The 21,262-nt window shown below is 38.7% G+C and overlaps 1 protein-coding gene across 1 annotated transcript in view; it reads right to left on the bottom strand.

The window, feature by feature from the left end:
* Positions 1-477: 477 nt before the first annotated feature.
* macrod2 (mono-ADP ribosylhydrolase 2) overlaps positions 478-21,262 on the bottom strand; it is a 595,671-nt gene continuing 574,886 nt past the window's right edge. The window contains exon 19 of the mRNA XM_033979597.2: positions 478-494. The gene's annotated coding sequence lies outside the window, so the exon portion shown is untranslated. The remainder of the gene's footprint in view (positions 495-21,262) is intronic.

Here is a 21,262-nt window from a genome sequence, read left to right as displayed (position 1 = left end):
AAAACAAGGGGAATTGAGAAGGGGAAACAACTATAACATGGTTAAAAGCTCTGAAAAGTACATTTTGCATAATAGATCTGCTTTAGAGAAGTAGGACATTCTGATAGTAAGCCAAATAGATGTTACTGAAAATATGATGGCTAACAATATGCTAAATAATCAGTGGGCTGCATCATCACATGTTTAGTGTAGACACAGTACAGAATTGAGGAGACTAGCCTTTGTCTTGTATTATAGAGGATAATGTTGTAATTTTATCTGACGTTTATGAGTCGTATTGATTGCATACAGATAATAGTCCAGGGGCAATTTGCTATGGTAGGGTGACCAGATTTTCAAAATTCAAAACTGGGACACACCTGGGTTGGGCTGGTTGGTATAAATAAGATTGTGAAAAGAATGCATCACATTGTCCACTCTCGACTCACTTGTGGGTCATTATATTACCTGAGGGGACTACTATTTGCCTCATTCTTGTTTTTTTTGTATTTTAGCTCAACAAATGATGATATATTCCCTTTTTTACTGTTGGCGAGTATCAAATTGGTCAAAAATAGGGACACCTGGAACATTTCTGGTATAAAACTGGCACAAATCAATGGTTTGGGATAAATATGCTGGGACAGGGGACACAGGGCTTACAATTGGGACTGTCCCAGGTAAATGGGGAATAAAGAAAACGGCAAGATCCATAAATGTCTTCAGGTTATATCCATATGAATAGCAACCAATGAAATTTACATCTTGGAAGACTGATTTTAACATTCACTACACTGCACCTGATCTGTAGGCCACTCTATTTTTCCTATCCAGACATTTGACTCCTATAGCTCCCCTTTCTTGACAGCTTCTGAACAACCTCCCAAACTTTTTAATCTCTTAATGCCTCATGTTGAAGTTGGATGTTCCACTTTCCCTGTCCTCTCACCTGTTCTGCTTATACCCAAAGTGTAGCCTGTTCCCTTATTAGCGCCTCCATCTTTCGCCCTTGTCAGGACCCCGAAACCTTTCTCTGTAATTGATGCTGTTGTTGCTCCTATTGCTGTTCACCATTTTGATACGTCCTGGCTTTGTGGAAGGAACAGAGTGCATCTTGGCCCTCTCTGCAGGAGGCAAATTACTTTCTCCGAATCGCTCTAACACCCCTGAGTGGTACGCTACTGCTGCTGTAGAGGCAAAACAATTTGTCCAACATGAATGGGATCCCACGAGACTGACTTTAAGTGTTAAATGACCCTGCTGAACCCAATACTAATCCGAGCCTGGGTAGCTAGCACTTACACCCTCCATGCTGCCATTTGAAGGCTGTTTATGCAAATTCAAGGTGATCTGATTTTTTTTATGCCTTACTTTGCCATCTCTCCCCGGAGCCCCGAGGGACCCCAAACCCACGCCTGCTCACAAAATGCCTTTCGGTGGATATAAATATAATGCAACTTTGGCGTTTCACCCGTAATTAAACGTCTTGTGGCATGGTTTACATTTCAAATAGAAATGTCAAACTGTTTACTGTGAGCTGCGGGATGCGGACAAAACCATCAAATACAATGAACATGCTTATTTTGAATTTATACAGCACAATATGCAAAGTGTATTGGTTCTGAGAAATTAAACTTGAGACCCGAGGCTATAAGAAAACAAAGAAAAACACTGTTGAATGAAATCAAGCCTGAACTATGACTGCGTTTTTGGTCAACACCTGTAGGGGGCAGCAGTAAGTCACACTCAAACCTATGACAGCTCTTTCCTGCTTCTCTTCTCATAAACTAAAATGTGGTGTGCCCTCCAGACATCTGCTTGGTTGTAAAGGGAATGAATAAATAAAAAAAACATAGCCCTATGAATGACGCTTCAAGAATTTATGTTGCATGCAAAACATATTCTGTTTTGATATTATAATCCTTATTGGTACATTTATTGTTTGGTGTCAGCATTTATGTTGTAAGTGCATCTGTTTTTCCCTGTTATGTCTTTGTAAAATCAAAATGGGAAAATAAGACTCCTTGGAGAATACGTGGACAGGGGATGGAGAGGAAGAGGAGGAGTTGCGGTGGTAAAGTGCGATGTGACAAGCAGACAGTGTACAATGGTAGGATCATTAATTAACATTGGTGTGAAGTGAATCGATTCAGGCCCTGTGCACGACACGCACTAACGCCCCGATCTGACAGCCTCTGCGGGGTGGGAGGTGGGGTGTACAAGGGGGGTCCAAGCGCCCCTCTGTCAGCTCACCTCTGTTTTAATCACTTGTAATTGTTTCCAATGCAGTAAATATTCACCCCCCAGGTCTCCTCATCAGCTCCTTTTGTAATTTCACAGCTGTCCCAGAAACTTCAGATCTCCATTTAGATAAAAGCAAGCGAAACTTTTCCCATTTTCACTGCATCTGGATGAAGCTTATATTATTATTATACTGGTAATGTTAAAATTACACTGTTCAATATTAATCTCTAAATGTAAATAACTGTAAATAGTGAAATAGCTGTAGTCATTTTCATACAGAAAAATGTACCTGTGTTTTTGTTACATTGTTGTTGTTGCCTGTTGTCTGTCCTGGGAGATGCAGTCTTTCAAATCTATAATGGTGTGGTCTAGTAAAAGGTGAAGAGCTCACAAAAGCTTCTTTTATTTAACATCCATAATCGTACAATATATTTTACTTCAAATTATTCTTTTTAAGAGCTGTCAATGCTTTGCCTAAAACTTTAACTTTTAATTCTTTCTCTTGTATTTACGGGTGCAAATTACAGATGTTTTTATTGCACATTCTCACAATATTCACAAACTCACAAGAATCCTTCTTGAGATACCCCCGTTGTAAGTTTCAGATTCACCCAGCAGCGAGCGGACCAATCACAGAGCAGCACTGAGGTTTGTGTGGAAGCCAAATGTGAAGTGCCCAAAGGAACCAAAGCAAACATGGCAACGCTGACAGATGTACTTCTGCCTGTTTTGGCAAAAATACATGCTACATACTTGTGAAAAACATGCAGATGAGCACAAAGCACTTCCCTCTGTCAGTGCTTTAATCAGTTGAGATTAAAGCATAAACATCTCAGGGAAGATGTCTGTGCTTTAATCTCAACTGGATGTAACAAAAGTTAAATCAGTTCATCTTGCTCCATTATTGTGCCGCTTTGACCAATCACATTCAAATATTTGTCATGACGCTCTGCCTTTTCCCGAGTGCTTTCAGCGAGAGCCATTCCAGACTGATGAATGGGTAGAACTCGGAGTGCTTCACATATCAATCTGCCGTGAGCTAGGTTAGTTTTTATTGCCAACAAAAACTTAAACTATCTCAATCTCATGTGACAAAGATCTGACTTCACAGATCTGACCTGTAACTTCAGGCCTCATGGCATCCCCTGTTTGTTGGCATAGACATTGATAAGACATTGATTCCTTTAATGTTAATAATGATGTTTAATACCTTGGCAAAGCAATAATATCTCCATGGTGACATGAAGTCGGTGAACCCTCCATTGGCAAAGTTGCATAATGCCTCTTTAAGTGTGATATTTTTTTATGGTCAAATATAGAATGCTGTTCAGAGGTGACCAAGAGGTGTATTACAAAGACATGCATGAAAGTCTAGTAAACAATAAACAGGAGGAGAGGCAATTAATCCCATAATAATAATGTCAACAAATGTATATATCCAAATACAATATAGAGTTGCTTGTTCATTCCCTTTATTTATAATGCCTTTGTACGTTCTCTGAGCCCATGTTATCCACCCGTGCTTATGTCAAAGCGGTGACAGCTGGCTCGCTCAGACAGAGGCTATAGCTGCTGAAGTGTGACACACCCCCCTCCCGTTAACTCTAGCCCCTCTACTTAGCCTGGGCTCCTGTCTCCACACACCCGTGCTGCATATGGGTCTGGTCAGCCATGCAAACCTGCCCGGGCCAATTAGAAGGCACCACCAGCTGGGCCTCCCCTTCAATCCCTCCTCCGCGTCACGGTCCAGAGTCCCACAATCAAAGCGCCTCAGCCTCACAGCCTCAATCATGCCAGGCTAATGGGCACGCTCCCTGGCGCGTGGACCGGGGCAGCCATTTGTGACGTGGGTTCCCAATGTCGCCCATGCAGCTAAACAGGCCTACCAAGACGGGCAGCTGGCACGGGGTTAGCTCAGACCACATGCTTTGTTTTGAATGGGGATTCAGCAGATGATTCAGTAAAAGATTTTCTGTCTAGCTTGGGAGCATAGATGCACTTATTTGATGTAATATTAAAGGTGCAGTATGTAACTTTCCCTCCAGGTGCTAGTCTCACTGAAGATGTTATTTCTTTGCCCTGGTTCATCTGATATCTGACCTGCTTGTCTCCATGGGGAAAAATAGGTTTAATGTCATTCTGCTGAACATGGCTACATTTCCATGGAGACAAACAAGTGGTGGAATCCCTGCCAGAAAAGTTGCACAGTGCACCTTTGATGTTTTCACTCTTGGCCTATTGTTTTCGTGTTCATTGCATTGCCAGAGAACAACAGTAGCTAGTTCTCAGCAACCTGTTCTCCTGCCAAACTGCTGGAGGTTTGATTCCAGCATTGTCACAGTGCAGTCATTGTGCCCATGTGCATGACACTTCATTCACCTTCATTGGGATAGTAGCCATAGACAAAGATTGGATGCCACGCTTTTGTCAGAGTTTACAGTTTACAAAGGTGCAATGCAAATATGATGCAGTTCCACACAAGCTGAACATTTGAGTTTGAAATGCCTAAATGCAAAACTATGTGCACAAATCCTTTAGTTTTCCCCATTTCTATTAGTAGATTATTTTTTAATTAGTATGTGGGCTGCAACACTGTGAAATTATTATTTTGTTATGTGATTTTAGTGAGAATACTAATTGTTGCATTTAATTTCCACAAACTGATTAGATTTCTGGGTGGGCTGCGTCCCAGGGGAATATAATATTTAGTCAGTCAAATCCAATGTTTCAATTTTAATGTGTGACATATTTACCCTCATAAGAACAGCAGCCCCCGAGACTTGAAAAACACCATGTTGTGAATTTGATTAATTGCTCTGCTACCACCAGTGCTGCAGTCACTTAGCGTTTATGTTAAATGCCACGCTTGCCATTGTAAATAATTAAGAGAAGTTTTTAGTCAGAACTGACAGCTTACTCACAACATGCATTTGTATAAAGTTCATTTGCATTTTAAGCGTCGCACACAGTCACAGTCAAGGGTGCAAAGTAACACGAATAAAAGATTGGGTCTATGTAATGTTCTTGAATGTCTGTCACTCATTAAATTGCACTGTTAATTGCATTATAGTGAATGAGTTGCATCACATTTAAAACAAGTCAATACAATTATGTTTTGCCAAATAACTTATGGAAACAAAATTATAACACGTAATTTCATTTCTTTTTTGTTTATTTATTTCGAGCAGATTAGAACACAAGAAGTCAGTATACATGTATCCAGTACAGTTAACACAATAAATGGCTTACACTTGAAATGCGCTTTTCAAAGCCTCTCAAAGCGCTACACTATAGTCATTATTCATTCATTTCCATTAGTCTTCTTATCATATATATGGTCACATTTTATGTAGTGCTTTGTAAAGCCTCTGTCGACCACAAAGGCTGTGCCAAAATGGGACAGGACTGCGCCATGGAGCGTACGTCAACCTCTGTCTGTGCACTTATGTTACGTCGCTTACATTACGTCGCCTGGCAACCATGACGGCTGCCTTTTATTCAAATTGTAAGTTTCATGTAGCGCTGTTGTAGGTGAGGTAAACCAGTACTTACATTTAAAAGTGTATTCCGTAGCGGCCGCGGACTCCATTTTCTTCTGTAGAATAAGTGATGAGGCAGTGCATGATGGGATATACAAGTGGACGCAAACTGCTCGGACAACAGCAAATGACAGCATTCATCTGTGGGAGCTGGAAGATCATATCTAGAGCGGGATCTGAACCACTGTCCTTCAGATCAGTGGACAAACACAGAACTACTGTTGCCCCATATACCAGAGGTTTGTTCTGGTTATGTCCCATGTATATTTAGTTTATCTATCTCACAATGAAAAAAAGTTGTCTATATTCAAACTTGAAAATCTTATGCTGATAGATAAAATAATAATATCCACACCAATATTTCTTCATATTTTTCAGATCTGTCATTTTTTATTATGCTCTGTGAACAGTTCCCCAAACGGTCCACTTCTCCTCCGCTGTTTTTCGGCTGTCTCCCCTCCTTCTCCTCTTGGAGCTCATTTATCCCAGATGTAGCCCCAGATTGCACTGGGACTGACCGGGTGTCATTCTGAGCGCTGACAGGACCCTATTTTGTGGCCTGGCAGTGATGGCCGAATGTCAGATACGACGACAAGGTGCTCGCGCTCGTCCCGTGAGAATAGGGGACTTTTACCAGACCCTTTGTCCTGTCCTTTCTGTGGATGGCTTCTGACATAGCTTCGATTTTGGGTTTTCAATTTGTTTTTAGCAGCTTTCCTTCAAGAAATAGATATAAAAAGTTAACTCAAGATGGGAAAACGGATAGAATCTTTAAGCAAAAGTACTCTTTGGCAAATAAATAAAATAATCAACTTTAAACGACATTGCAATCCAAACTGATACATTTAAGAGCTTTGTGCATGTCATCCATTTACAATACAGTGTCATTTTTTTATTCTATAGCTGACATTTTTGTTAAAATTTTGCCATTTGAATAATTTATACTTTCGATACTTGTTTAGTTTAGTTTTTATAATACTGATTTGTAGCTACAAAACTGGAATTTCCCTATTGTGTTGAGATAAGAGCCTTTTTAACACAAAAAACTGAGGTAATTGTAAGTTTACATATAGTTACAATATAGTTAACCTTTTTTTCATTGATTTATTTAACATGATATATCTAAATTAGCTCGATTACACTAAAACCCCCAGTGGTGAGAGATGATCACTTGTTCAGTTATCTGAGTGTCCAGGGCTGTGCTGGTGAGCCTCTGAATCGCCCAGTGAGGGGATTGGTCATATATATTAGAGATGGAGTATTGAGCGTGGGCACTGAGGAGAGGCTCAGTAGCTGCAGGTGAAGAGGCCCTAAGATCAGATTAAACCAGGCTACATTTAATAGATGGACTGGTGGATAAAAAGGTGTGCAATCGAAGTGCAATAGAAAACGCCATGAATACAGCCCAGCAACACAAAATGAATTTCTATTTTTGTAGCTATGGTAGGTTACTGTAAGTATTTGACAATAATTTAATTTCAAGTGTTATTTCAAAAGCTGAGAGTAGCAATACAATGAAATCCAGTCAGTATTTAAAATCTTTGTTAAAAATGATCAATGTACACGCTATATGTATCTTTCAGGGTCAAAATCATCTACTATTCGGTGTTACATCCATACAAGGCACAGCATTTGATATTAAGAAAGAAATGAGGAGTTGGTTAGGTAGGAACAGGGGTGTAGCACCAAATTCTGGGTCCTACATATTGTCTTATGAAAAATGCGTATTACAGACTTTGTGAGAGGCCTCTTCCTGCACTGGGCCTTGGGTAAACAGTACCCTTTACCCTCCCAGTCTGACGCCTCTTGGTAGGACATCCATGTTAAAGTGGGACTAAATTCTTAAACTCCGCTCACAACTACATTTCAAATAGCACTGTTAAACTGGGTAGCACCTGGATGACTAAAGAAAAGGTGAAGTGGGGAGGGGGGGCGGGGTTGTATGTCTGAGGAACAGTGTAATTAGTCTAAGAGGCATCTACACTTCAAACTCTGCCTCTGCAGCCAGGTGTTTGTAATCAGCAACACCTGGCTGTAATCAGGGCAGTCTCGTGTGATGTCACCAGCTACAGTTACAGCCCAAACTGCCTCCACTGTAACTGTTACACGTTTTTGACCACAAAGCTGCACATTTATCTAGTTTGGTCAAAAATGACCAAAACATTGTCTTGTAACAGTAGATAATGCTGTTAATGCAAAGCAAGTTTATTTCTATAGCACAATTTGTACACAAAGTAATTCATCATAAAATTAACATGAAAAGAGAAGAGAAGAGTACAGAATAAAAATGTTTCAGTCATATGCACAGCTAAACAAAACCATTTTGAGCCTGGATTTAAACATTGTCAAAATAGAGGCCTGTCTCTCAACTTCAGGAAGACGGTTCTAGGTTTTTGCTGCATAAAACTAAAACACGGATTCGCTATGTTTAGTCCTGACTCTGGACACCAGCAGGAGGCCCGTCCATGAAGTCCACAGAGTCCAAGATGGTTCATATGGCACTAACAGAGACGTAAAACACCATATACAAAGTTATGTAGTGAAAGAGATAGATTTAGTGTTCAGTTCCACTTTAAAGTCAATGTGCCAAAGTGTCAGTAAATCAGCAGTCCTTTCACAGATGCAGTGATTCAGATTTTTCTATGGCAACTCAGAAAGGGCAAAAGATTATTCAATTCACTCTCATGTGTGCACACCGCGTTATCTCAAAATGACTGGACAGTGTAATTATTTTGTGGTCAGAAAATATCAATAGAATCAACAGTGCATTCATCATAATGGCGACCCCGTGTCTTCTTGTCTCTGAGACTGACTTAATCAATTGTGGAGTTGTCAGCTGTGACAGAGACGTTTAGCCCCGAGACAAAAGACGCCCTGACAACGCAGAGAGGCCCTCATCCTGTCTGCACGTGTGTCAAAGAGCTCCAGACAAGTCCTCACATAAAACTTTGTTAGAGGAGTTTAATTTCAGCTCCCTTGGTTTTCCCCTATCGCCACCGCAGAGCAATAAATGAGCCAATTAACAGTGCATTTTGAAAAAGTCCCCGTACGTTGCAGTTTGAGGTGTTTGCGAGCTGCTTTTTTGCACCACGGAGCCGAGACACTGTGGTGCTCTGTGACAGAAAACTGTGTAAAGTGGTGTTTGGTGTAATTTTAATCATCTGCCACATGTGGTTTCAGCTGTTAGCACCTTATCAAAGAACGGGGAGTTTGACAATGGAGCTAAATGATGCCTAGGTTTAGACATATGTGCTACTGACAGACAAAATACAAAGTTAAAGCACACAACTTTGGGTTTATAAAGTTTAAATTCTGTCAAAGATTTGCTTTTGCTTGGTAGACATTTCTCATATAAGTTTTACGCATGGTAAGGATTTCATATTCAAGCCCAGTTGTGTAACCTTTTAGCAAACCTTCCCCCAAAATGTGGCTGAAATAACAGCATGTTTTTTTTTGATGGTTTTGCTGAAAAACATGGTCCTTACACTACTCCTTTACTCAGAAGCCCTATTTGTTTCCATTGAAATGCTGTTCAATTAGCTAAAATATTCCACAGTATTACATGAAAATTACTTATATCCAGTTGAATGGTTTTAACTTTATATTTCCATGGATTTATGCAGGTGAAGTGCCACCACCAGAAAGTTACAGTATTGCTTTAAAACCTGGGATGGCCTCCAGTTTTTGTTGTTGGCTTAAACACTAACACTATTGTTCTAGAGTAGCTTAATTTGGATTCTGCTGTAAATGTAAATGCTTATACTCTTTTGAAATATTTTAGTCATCCAAGGTTATGGAAGTTTTTTTGAATGCATGAAATTTGTTGCCAATTATCGAAAATATTTATAAAAATGGCACACGATTTTTTCAGCAGTAAACTTTGCAAGGTGAGCTCAGAGTCTGTCTGATGTTCCTGCTGGAGTTAGATGTTCTCATGTCCCTGCAAGGCCACTGTAGGGACTAGAAATACAGACTGTACAGCGCATAAATACAAACTTTCCATTAAAATTCTTTCCCAAACTATTGAAATTCTTGGAGGATAATGAGCATACATAGCTTCAGACATTTTCCGTAGCTATTTCCAATGCAACTTCCTATGGGCATTTTAACAACACTGCTTAAAAATACCATTAAAATATGCGATAATTCTGTAATGCACTAATAATGGAGAAAAACATAATGCAGTTAGAATGAGAGGTGTAAGCTAGGGACACGCGCACGGCCGACCTCAACGTTTTTGGAGTGCCTCTTCGCTGTCTATTCTCTTGGTCTTGCACAGGCTGAGATGACTCATATCCATCTTCCCTGCTCTCCGCTGAAGAATTGCTGGTGAAATGGCACATTTAAATTGCATGCTGAGTTGAAGTGATTTCCTGCCTACCTTGACGCCTATTTTGCTATGGAAATTTTATGATGCATTATTATAAGCAGCAGGGGTTTTGGCTGGAAAATAATAACGAATCTAGGTGGGAAGAAGCCATGCACCCTTATCAGTGAATTAATAAATACAAGTATAATCAGTGTGTTCTTAAGGGACGCACTCCTTTTCGCAGTTTCTCACTTTTGGTAACTGCAGCTTGTCTTAAGGTGCAAAATTTAACTGTAAAAGTGTAATCAACAGAGAGTGCCAGGTTTTAAATCATAACAGCCTTATTTGGATGATCACAACAGGCTTGTATTTGAATAAAGGGCCCACCAACCTAGAGCCATCATTATTTGAAGCAGTGCGCCTCACCTGTGAAATAAAAAGTCTAGTGTAGCTCTATTAGTGTCCCTCTCCTTTTTATCTCCTGCCGTTAAAATGCCCATCTAATGAACTCATCAGAAGTTAACCTTTTGTGCGTTTTTACAGCAAATGGAGGAAGGCAAATTGGGCACAGTAGTGGGATTGGCCAATTCGCTTATATAATATTCACACATCAGTTGCTGGTCTTTCCCATATGTAAAGGTCCTGTATAATGTAAATGGATTCCTGTGAGCTTTAAGCTATGTTATAATGTTGTTTCCTCATCAAAAACATACCTGGAGTTGTTTTGTTTCATTCACACATGTTTGAATAACCTTTTATTATTAGTCTTTCTACATCTCCAAAGCTGAAAATGTTCTCTTCCACCTTGTGATGTCATGAAGTGCTAGTTTTCAAGTTATCTACCTTTTACCTTTAGTTCAGTAAAGATTCCAGGACTGAAATCATCCAAATGATACTGGTGACGGTGTAATGAATTTAAAAATACAGTGAAGCACTTCCTGTATTACCACGTGACATCATATCATTTCTATTTGAAAGAAGAACTCAGCCTAAATATGCAAGATTTGTGTCTTAAACATTGGTGAATGAAACAAAACACAACTCTGTTTTTGATGAGTTAACAACATTATACCATAGATCAGAAAATAGAGCCTATGGACAGTTTAAGTCGGTCTTTCTTGGGAAGTTGGGCAATTGGCATAACAACATCTCTCTGTTTTATTACTTAGATTTGTTATGTCTGCTAAATCACTAAAATGAATAATTGTCCGTGGATCAATTTAAAGGTGCATTACCTGATTTTCAATCCGCGAAAGAGGAAATTATGTATTTAAATCAATCGAACTTGTTCATGTAGCTCACAAACCCTTTGGCATATCGTTAATATTCTCAGGCATTCATTTTCTCCATCTTTTTTCTTATGGCAAAGTGAAGCAGGAGTGAAACGAAAATAATCCAAGCATTGCTAACGGCTCTTACGTTCGGATTTATTAGATGCAATGCTGAGAAGTCTAATTTTGTCAGTAAATGTTACTTTTACAATATACTTCATAGCAGTGATTGAATGTAACCAAGTAAAAGTAGTTAAGTATTGTACTTGAGTAAAACATTTAGGTATCCGTACTTTAAGTATGTTTTTAAGTGGATACTTCACTACATTTGAGAGAAGGTATCTGTACTTTCTTCTCTGCTAAATTTTTTAACTGGACAGAAATGTATTTTTATGATCGTCTGAGACCTGCTGAAAAGCCTGAGGGGTTTAATTTTAACAAGTTTAAACAAGTTCATAGTTTGAGTAAACAAAAATATACAGATAAAAACAACCAATTCAGTTGTTTCTATTGAACAAAATTCAGCACAAATATTTATTGAAATCACTACATTTGGAGCCTTATAAGGCTAACTTTTTAACTATTTACTCTTTAATTACATTTTTAGACAGGTACTTTAATGCTTTTACTTTAGTTGTTTTTTCATTTGACACTTTTACTTAACAAAATTGAGACCTTCTTCCACCACTGCTGGGGGAAAAACTAAATGGACTCAATTATAAGAATAAAGTCGGGTAGCCCAGCTTTAAGATGGCTGTGAAATAAATGAACAAAGATCTGCATTTCTGAGGTTTGTTTTTATGAGAATAATATTAGCTGCTTTTTCATTGAGCTGTAGCTCTTTTGCCGGGGGTTACCACAGGTGACTAGAGCTTTCTGTCACACCAGGTCGACTGGATGGATGGTGCTATAGAGCTGTGGCACATACAACGAAATGATCATCAAACCAGATTCAGTTCAGTAGTCTTCTGGTCGGCTCAATCCATGAAAAAGATAATTTGATACTGCCTGTACCCAGTGGTGGAAGGTAACAAAGTACAAGTAGCAGAGTACTGTATTTAAGTAGAATTTTTAGCTATCTGTACTTTACTTTACTTTTACAGTGGATAATTTTTAGTTTTACTTTACTACATTTAAGCCAGGTATTTCTACTTTCTACTAGATTTTTGAACTGGACTGAAAAGTAAAAAGTACTTCCCATTTGATTTGAGAGGCTATTTTTTATCATGTTCATCGAAACATTTTGACTAAAGTTTTTGAGTTCAAATATTGGATTTGAGCAAACAAAATTCCTGAGAAAAATTTAAAAAAATTGGTTTGTATTGTTCTTGTTGACCAAAATTTAAAATCAATATCTCTACATTTACACTTTAACAAATTAACAACACTTGTGTGAAAAAAAACATTTACTTTTTACTCTTTAAGTACATTTTTACATACTTTTTGTATTTTCTTCATGTGATACTTTTTTTTTAACCTCTGTATCTGTACTTTTATCTAAGTGACAAAATTGAGTACTTCATCCACCACTGTAACTAACCAAGTAACAAATTATTTCTGAGTTTTTGAAGAATGCACCCATGAATGCACCATTAGACACGCGCTTCACCTGATTGTGGATGCAAAAGCAGGTCCTCCTACTACATCCTGTTGCTACGGTAACTGTCTCCAAATGACTGTGACAGAGAAATCAGGCTTATCGTCTTTCTGTGACAATGTGATGTGAAAAGTGGAGCAAATTAATACCCCACGCCTTTCACGCAGTTGTACAAAATAGCAGGTTTCAATGCTACGGTATGAGCGTAGCATTTCAGTTTATTTGTCAGTTTAAGTTTGCGATAACTTTACTGGCACTGGCTATTAGCATGCGGCCAGGAAGTTGTCTGGAGAGGTTTAGCTAATCACACAGGCAGACGCGGATGCCAACACTCATTTGAATGGCTCTTAAGACAGTCATTTTGCTGATTAGTGCAGCTAGTTGTCTCAGTGCTACAAAACACATAATGACCACACAGGGAACACATGCAGTCAAATCACTGCCAATGTAAACTGTGTATGGACAGCATATGAACACTGAGGCGTCTTCAGAGCAGATCCAGTTATTTAAGAATTATTATTTTATGGTTAGCCTACTATTTGCCGAGAATGTTCCAGAGCAAATTTATCCATCTCTATAGACACCACCAGGACACGTTACAGGTCAAAGCTACGAGGAGGCGAGTCTGCGCACAGTAAGAATGCATGTTTTTCAAGGTGTTTTTAAAGTAATAAAAATGCACTGAATAGATCCTAGATAAATAACTTTGATGGCCTGTCGACCATTTTAGGCCAAGCAATAACATCTATAATAAATGTTTTCAAATCACAGTTTTACATTTGAAAATAAACTTTAAAAGTTTATAAAGTTTAAAATGTATAATACTACTTCAGAACAACCTGAATTTGATCATATCCATCAATTTTCTTCTGCTTATCCGGGGCTGGGTCACACGGGCCGCAGTCTAAGCAGTGACTCCCAGACTTAACTAGCCGCAGACAGTTTCTCCAGCTCCTCCGGTGGGACCCCAAGGTGTTCCCAGGCCAGCCGAGAGACATAGTCCCTCCAGTGTCTCCTGGGTCTTCCCCGGGGCCTCCTCCCGGTGGGACATGCTCAAACACCTCCCCAGGGAAGCATCCAGGAGGCACTGAAACGGATGCCTAAGCCACCTCAGCTGGCTCCTCTCGATGTGCAAATGTACATATATAATTTTGATATAGGCCACAGATTTATATTTCTAAATACATAGAAATTTTCAAGTCATGCTTGGCTAATTCATTCACTGCTAGTCAAGCACCTAGCATCCAGGTGACATTTTGCTTTAATGAGCTTATCAAAGTCGCTGCAAAAATAAGTCAAGTGCATTTATTACTGTCCATTTTCATTACGCCACATTTCTGCGCCCCCTGCATTTCATTTGCTTCCATTAGAGGTTTTTGCCTGATGAATAACAACAGAATTTTAAACGATTTGCTAACAAGGCCAGTGAGCGTGCATTACTTTACTTAATTAAAGCTTAAATTTCTAGTTTTCATTTATTGCAGGCAAGGAGTGGCAAATGTATAGGCAGTTTTAGATAGGTGGTGTAAAAGCTTTGACCTATGGGATAATGGGGACAATGAGTTAATGACGTTAAATTAACTGTAGCTCATGAACAGCCTTTGTTGGCAGGCCACCCGTAACAAAATACTCGCAGTTGTCTATTAGCTCCAGCGGTTAATATTCGCGGTGTCTAGCAGTGTGACCCTATAAACGTAATCGATTTGTCCACATGGATTATTTTATAAGGTCATAAATGTGTTTCCTTTCACCCCATTTAATAATGCGTTTACCTGTGCAGGACTTTGTTGTCTAAGTTTCACCTTGTTAAGTGTAAAAATAGCCATTCTATCTGTTTACATTTGCTTAGCCTTATCAAAGACACCACTGTCCTGATGTGATAATACACCCTATATTTGAATCATGTTTCGACTTGAATGACCAAAACCCTGGTCCATTTTGCTCTGCTCTCATTTGGATGTCAATTAATTAAAAGCTACAGACATCTTTAGACATTTTGTTTTTGTAGTAAAGAAAATGGGGTAGTATTTTATCATCTCAATGGTTAAAGTGGGACTAAACACTAAATCAGCTTGCTAATAAACAGTGTACAAGTGTTGTAAATGCATTTGTAGTCCTTTTTGTGTGATTTTAGGTCAGTTTGCTTGCCTAGGATCCAGAAAATACACTTCTTCAATACTTTACTTACTTCCAGATCATAAGTAAATATCTTTATCATATACTATTGTTGTGGCGTGGTCCTTGCTAGTGAATTTATTTTATTTACACTACTGTAAACATGTAAATTAAATTAAAAAGTGTGTTTATACTACTGCTACTTCTACATCTACTCTTTACCTGAGCGTGGCTTGTGTGTATTTCTGCTGCTCTCTTGGGTCAGACATTGGCAGACCAGGCTGTTGCATTGTTGTTTGGATCTGTGGTACACTGTCCTGATGGTAAGGCGTTTTTAGTTTTTAACCATTCTGACCTCATCCTCCTGTGGCACAGCGTTCTGCCGCAGAAGGAAGACCATAGATTCATGCATAAATTTTGTGCATATAAATAGACACACAGATGCATGGCCTATTTTAAATAAAGTTTAACAATATGTTTAACTAATACTTTTACAAAAAATGTACACTAGAAATGTTGCCACTGCTTCTTTGACTATGCTGTACTGGGGTGGGAGTGGCTCTTGATTCATACTATGGTTGTATCTTTGGGCAAGGAACTTCACCCACTTTGCCTGAATGAGTGTGAAAGTGAAGGTGTTTGTGTACCAATTGGAAATATTTGAATATATTAAGAAATAAAATTGCTCAAACTATTTAAAAGTATTATATTCTTTATATAACTGTTACATAAAGTTACATAAAGCCCTCTGAGGGGCTACAGAGGGCATAGGACGAGGACTGACTGGAGCGTGCTTCTGAGGCACATACTGCAATAAAAACATATAAGTCAACCAATGTAGTAATTTCACTGTTGAAAATCTACTACTATGATACTCTACTTGAGCATGGTTTGGCTGTGTATTTCTGCTGCTCTCTTGGCTCAGACATTGGCAGACAAGGCTGTTGCATCGTTGGTTGGACCTGAGGTACACAGGAAGCACTATCCAGACCAAAACCCTGCCTTAGTTTTGGCTCCAGTCTGACCCTATCCTCCTGAGACATAGGAGAGTAGATTTATGCAAAAATCAATAATAATTCAACAACAACAGACCCTGTTAGTAAAACAATATGTTATCTCTATTACATTTGTTTAGCAGCATAATTTTTGTTGAAGCTACCATTGTTATTAGGCTCTTGCCTGGAAAGGAGCTTAAACTTGTGTTTAGAGCCATAAAAATGCAAAAATCAAGATGAAAGAGACATGAACAAATGGAAATGTAATGGACCAAATATTAAAACAGACGCTGTAATTTTGAATCCCTGCCTTTCCCAAATATGGTTACATGTGTCTGCAGGGACCCGGTCTAAAATTAATCTTTTTTTTTTTTTATAAAGGGAAAAAGTATATTATAGACATGTCCTAAACCCAAGTGTTTGGACTTGAACCAATTCCTACAATAGTTATTTTCCAGTTTCTAGTGTTGGACCCTGGCTTCTGCTGTTCCAGAGTGACTATTTCAATCACTTTTCCTGTTCCTCTTGCAAAAAGAAAACAATAGATTTATGCATGAATCCTCAACATAATTCAACAAGATACATTGTTTATTTTCTCAATTTCTTTGTTTGAATTTTTAACACCATCCTTTTTCTGCATCTTCCACTGTTATTAGGCCCGAGCCAATGTGAGAATTGCCAAGGTCTGAAGTGCAAAAGTTAAGACGAAAACATGAACAAATTAAAAATGGGACCCAAATATAAAAAAAAAAATGTGATGACTCCTGACATATGTTAAATACAACTTTGTACTTTACTATGTTCCAGACTTTTAAATGTTTACATTTATTTAGCCTTTGGATTAGCAAAGCCATATTGTCTACATGCAAGTTATTTCAGCTGGAACGCTCTGAGGTCGCAATTCGTAACGTTCAACTGGATAATATCCAACCTCCCAGTTTCCTGAAATGCAGCGTTTGCTTCTGTTCCTGGTCAGTCGGTTTAACACAAGCAATGGCAAAGTTAAGTTATGCTTCACAGTATTTTTTGCTTTAATATAACACTGTATGTCTATGTGAAGTAGATTGTGATGTTGTGTGTTCTATCATGTGATTATGTCTCAAAAGATGATTTTCACTTTTTTTCTTTTTTTATAGTGTTTAACAGTTTTCAATGAATCTCATGATTGTTCATTGTAAACCACCCTGCATGTACTGCTGCATTCTGTGGTCCTTGGGAACTCGGGTTTCCAAAATGAGATATCATGAGCTTTTATCTCAGAAAGTCGGGATTGTGATGTCACCATCAATAAAATGACTCCACTCATTAAGAGCATTTAAAAGAACTAACCAGTAAGAGTTGGTTATTAGTTTACTTTAGCTAGTTAAGGTGGCAATGGTAATTAAACAGTTGTAGTGTCAGGTCTTTCTTGAGCAGATCTGCTGCTCTTATGATGCGGATGAGGACAGTTAACTGCTAAATCTAATAACTATTAGTCAAAGAGCTAAAATGACACAATTGACAAATCAGCTGCACAGAGCAGGTGCAGGTCAGGTGCGGAAGTTGGGCAGAAGGTTTTAGCCTGAGTTTTGAAGTTGTTTTTCTTTCTTGAGCATGAATGAGCTGCATTTTGCAACTCAGAATTATTATTTTTTCCAAGGACCACATGAACACAGCATAAGACCCAGAGTCTGAATTTTTGAATAATCACAATAGCAGTAGATGGAGATAGGTAGTTGAAAACTGAAATTTTCTGAGCACTCACGCCTCAAATGCAGGACAATACAGCATTGTGCAAACATGCACAAACTTTTCTGAGCATGAATCAATCAAAATACATATCTGAGTAAAATAATGATAAAAAAAAAATTCACTAACAACTGGCGTGATCTGCAGCTGTCCATCCGAGTTGCCAACAGCTGCTCTTTGTTGTGATGACGTTTACGTTTTCTAATGCGGAAGTCAGCGATTTGTTTTTTATTAATTCAGGTTAGATGAATATTGCGATTTAAAATGTGCAGATTATAACATAATGATCCATAGGTGTCATAGATTATAACTATATAGCAGACACAAGCACAATAGTGACAAGAGCCACTACACTAACACCATACAACTAATCAAATCATTAGAATAATCTTCTGGCAAAAAGAGTAAGTTTAAAAGCTCAAGCAGTACTAACTCAGCAGGGCTGGCTGCTGCAGTTTTCAAAAGTGTTGAGCAGGTAATGTCTTCAAGGATTTCTGAATGACCTGTCCTCCCCTCAGTGCCTGTGGGCAGAGGTGGGTTCACCTCGTGTTTGTATCTGGCAACATCTGAATCTCACAGTTCACAGCCTGGAGTCCATTGGTGTCTCACTGTTTTGGGAGGAGCACTTGGTTTTCATGTAATGGCTGACGACCTTGATGACCTATTTGATCGATCAGAGACTCTCCTTCGTGAGTCTTGTTACAGAAGACTGATAGCACTTCTGGGTCAGACAGTGGGATTTGTGCATACTTAGTGCAGGGTTTGATTAAGGAAGACACCGGGACTTGTAGATCACCTAGTCTGTGGAAATGTCGTCAACGTCCATCCAATGGTCCAATTCTGACTCCTGTCCATTAAGAGATCTCCAGTATTATTATGCATATATCTGAAAAATATGCTATGTACCATACCACAAAATAGCATATAAATAGAATTTGCATTAGATCAAGGATGGTACACGGGCATCTTCTGGTGATAGGAGTTCCTCTGCAATTCTAAATTTGTTCAATTTAAAATCTATTTTATTCAAATCTTTTATCTTATTTGTGTTAGCCCTCATTTAGAACTACTTACATCAAGTTGTAGCTCTATTTTAAACTTGTTTGAGTGCAAAATAGACCTGACTTGGTCCTGTTATAGAACTGGTTTAGATCTTTACTTGGAAAGCCCAAACTAGTGGTGGTTGTGTGAAAAGACTGAGCACCACTTTTTTAGTTGGATGTCTGCAGAAGTATAGTTCTATACTGAGAAAATTAATTATAATAACATTTTCGGATGAATTCGTGACAATTTTCTAAAGCTGGAATATGCTAATCTTGGTCTGATTTGCACATCAACCTGTTGGGCCTGTGTCCTTGATGGGCCTCTTCAAAAGTTTAAATGTAACAGAACCAGTCTAAATCTGAAGGACTAGTTTATTATAGTTACAATAGTGTCAAACAGGGCTACAGTTTTCATATAGTTTTCTGTCAACTCAATGAAGACCACACTAGATTCATAGTTCATATTCATTCTGACTGTTGATTTAATTTGCTGCTAAGACATTCCCTAAACCCTTCCCCAAAATGTGTCTTCTAAATCTCACAAAAGAAAAAACATATTTGAGAAATTGCAGATAAATTGTGTGTAATACTGTGTGTTAAACGCTGAAATGCTGAAAACAGGACTTGCGCTAAATCAACCTGTCGTGAACAATAACGTGAAAAACATATCCACCTGTTGCACTCAAAAACACAAAGATGTTGACGAGTTTTTGAAGGTGTTCTGAAGTAACTTTGTAAGTGGTAGAGAGGCTGAAGAATCGATGCTGGCAGTTTGCTCGCTTGTGAAAAATGAGCTGAGTTTGGGAACCTCTTAAACTTAGAACTTCGGGTTGCCCACTGTCAAATCACATAACATCAACAGAATGTCTGACGAGTAACAAAGTTTTCGACGTAAGCTCCGTACACTTTAATACAATGCTATTTATTTGCGTTTATTAATTATTTACAATGTTGTAGCCAGTGAAACAGGCAGTGATAGAGACTTTTGCATTTTAAACAAATTATCAAACCCAAAATTTGTTTAAGAGGAAAAATGGCCCTAACGTTTATATACAAATGCAATTCAAATGTATGACAAAGGATCAAAATTTCCACAATCCCTCTAGATACTAACACTGTATTCTTCATAAACTGTAGTAGACTTTTTTTCTTTTGTAGCAGGCAATCCCCAAGGCACCACTTTGGGCCCATCAGTCTTTTAAGCCAAATTAAAAACAACAAGCCAGTAAATTGAAGGAGACAGTTTGTTTGAATTGTAGCAAGAGTCAATAGAGGCAGCCCTGACAAAGACACAGAAATAATTATGACAGTGATCTTTCAGTTCCTTCAATAAAGATATTTTTGCAACAACAGCTCAGATTTGCTTGCACCTGATTAGCCTTATTAAGACTTTGGATAATCAAACAAACAAGACAGCTAGAGAAAGAATTATTTTAGCGTTAATCCTTTGTCTTGTAATCTGGTGTCGCAAGAGGCCAGCAGGAATTTAGTTTGATTTGTTCTTAAATTTAATTCAACTTAATTTTATTTATTTTGTTCAATAAACAAACCGGATTTGCATGTGATTTGAGTTAGCAGACTTTTAATCGACGCTTTCTTGTTCAAAGCTAGCATGGGCCCACTGCACAAGTCAATTTCCTTTCAACGCTGCTGCTTTGAAGACATGGCATCCATAATGAACAACATCAATTTTCCTCCCAATTAGACGGTTTATGTGGGACTGGTTCCATTTAAATGACGGACATGCGCACGGCGTTTTCTTTGGTAAAACGGCTTATCCAAAGTCGGGATTTAAAGGGTTAGAGATAGAAATTACTTCCACCCAATTTGTCTTAACAGGCGTCATAGGGTTGTGCAGGTTTGGCGATGAATGAGGGGAAAAAAGAAGAGGGAGAAAGAGAGAGAGCGAGAGAGAAAGCTGCAGTGAGAAGGGGGGTTCAGAGCTATAGAGATGGAGAAAGATAAAAGAGGGATAATAGAGGGAAAAAAGTGAGAGAGAGAGAGAGGAGAGAGAGAACTAGAGAGAGAGAAACAGTGAGTGAGAGAGATGGTGAGAGACAACCAGAGAGAGAGAGAGAGAGAGAAACAGAGAGAGAGAAAACCAGAGAGAGAGAGAGAACCAGGGAGAGTGAGAGAGAGAGAGATAAGGGAGAGAGGAGAGAGAGAACTAGAGAGAAAGGGGGGGAGAGAAACAGAGAGTGAGAGAGATGGTGAGAGAGAACCAGAGAGGGAGAGAGGAGAGAGAGAACCAGAGAGAGACAAGGAAAGAAAGAGAGGGGAGAGAGAGAGAGAGAGAGAGAGAGAGAGAAAGAGAGAGGGAAAAACTTGAGAGAGACTTAGAGAAATAAGACAGAACTGAAAGAAAAAACTCTGTAGTGAGAGACAGAAAAAGAGAGAAATAGAGAGCAAAAACTAGGATAGACATGGACAAAGACAAAACTA

Source organism: Periophthalmus magnuspinnatus, chromosome 15 (assembly GCF_009829125.3).
Source record: "Periophthalmus magnuspinnatus isolate fPerMag1 chromosome 15, fPerMag1.2.pri, whole genome shotgun sequence".
NCBI classification, from domain to species: Eukaryota; Metazoa; Chordata; class Actinopteri; order Gobiiformes; family Gobiidae; genus Periophthalmus; species Periophthalmus magnuspinnatus.
Note: the sequence above shows the minus strand (reverse complement) of the source record. Positions and strands in the feature narration are given on the sequence as shown.